Here is a 1,688-nt window from a genome sequence, read left to right as displayed (position 1 = left end):
GTAGTTACAAATTTAACTTGACTCACTTTATTTTCAGGGGAACTACAATTATCAACACAAAATTAACCTTGGGGGTTTGGTTGTGGTTGAGATGGAAACTTACCCTTTTCTGTTGTGCTCATGAATGTGATCAATTTAGTGAGAGTGCTCCTAATTTCATTTATGGCTTGTGACTTCTGATTATTAATGGTAGATTGAGTTTGCATGAATTGTTACAAAGCATCTTCAAGGCTCTTCTTTGGAGGGGGATTATAGGGGACAAAATTTGAAGAACCATGTGTAGGAGGTGCAACCACATTATCATTCCTCCAACTAAAATTTGGGTGATTTCTCCACTCTGAATTGTATGTCTCTGAATAGGGGTAAGGGTATGATTTTTTCACCATGTTCATAGCATTTGCTTGATCATGCAACACCTCTTCAAAAGCTGGAATTGTAGGGAATTCATTGGTAGGGTGTTCCATACTCTCACAAATTCTACAAATTTCATCAATTTTAGGCACAATATTGATTCTATTGACCTTCCTTAATTTCATGGCTTCAAGCTTCCTAGTTAGACTAGCCACCCTAGCACTAAGGTCATCATCTTCCCTAAGTTGGTACTTACCACTCCCAAAGGGGTTAGTGGATGCTCTAGACCTATCTGAGCTATCAGTGGTATCCCAAGATTGGGTATTCTCAACTAAGAGATCAAAATAATCAAAAGCCTCATCAGGATCTTTATTCAAAAACTCTTCATTGCACATCATCTCTACAAATTGGCACATCTTTGGAGTTAAACTTTCATAGAAAAAGCTAATTATATGCCAAGTTTCATAGCCATGATGTGGACAAGCATTAAGCAAATCTTTAAATCTTTCCCAACATTGATAAAATGTCTCATTATCTTTTTGTGAAAATTCATTATTTGTCTTTTAAGTGAATGTCCTATGAATTGGAAAAATTTTCTTTAAAAACTCAATTTGCATCTCTTGCCAAGTACCAATTGACCTAGGTCTCAAATAATTAAGCCAAGTTTTTCCTTGTCTTTAAGAGAAAAAGGGAACAACTTCAACCTAATGGTCTCTTCATTACATGATTGGTCATGGAAGGTAGAACATACATCCTCAAATTCCTTAAAGTGTAGGTAAGGATTTTCAGAATCTAAGCCATGAAATTTAGGAAGTAATGAAATCATACCGGGCTTAAAATTAAAATTATTTGCATTAGTTGGAAAAATGATGCATGATGGTGCACTACTCCTAGTAGGTTGCAAATAATCCTTGAGAGTTTTAATGGGTTGGTGAGCATGGAAGTTTTCATTATTTAAATTATTCTCATCACCATGATTACTCTCTAAGTCTGCCATGATATCAAGTGAATCAAAATGTGTGAAAGAATCAAATAAATTGCCAACAAATTATTAGACTCAATTCTAAACAAGCGATTATCACTATCATGACACCAAACATGCAATAATAAAGAAAGAAAGTAAAAGAAAAAGAAAAGAAATACCTTTAACAATGAAAAGAAGTAAAAATAAAAGAAAAACTCTGAAGGAAGACTAAACTACTTTAAAAGAAAAGAGTTGGAGAGATATTACCAAATATGTGAAGAAATTTAATGCCGAAAACCTCTCCAAGCGAAGTGGAATGCTTCTCTAACTGCCTAATTCCCCGGCAACGGTGCCAAAAACTTGCTACAACTTA

The 1,688-nt window shown here is 34.7% G+C and overlaps 1 non-coding gene across 1 annotated transcript; it reads left to right on the top strand.

The window, feature by feature from the left end:
• Positions 1–816: 816 nt before the first annotated feature.
• LOC112028196 (small nucleolar RNA R71) lies at positions 817–922 on the top strand. Its single transcript, XR_002884593.1, has one exon. It is a non-coding gene; the product is annotated as a small nucleolar RNA R71 (small nucleolar RNA).
• Positions 923–1,688: the final 766 nt, after the last annotated feature.

Source organism: Quercus suber, unplaced genomic scaffold (assembly GCF_002906115.3).
Source record: "Quercus suber isolate HL8 unplaced genomic scaffold, Cork oak 2.0 scaffold_117, whole genome shotgun sequence".
NCBI classification, from domain to species: domain Eukaryota; kingdom Viridiplantae; phylum Streptophyta; class Magnoliopsida; order Fagales; family Fagaceae; genus Quercus; species Quercus suber.
Note: the sequence above shows the minus strand (reverse complement) of the source record. Positions and strands in the feature narration are given on the sequence as shown.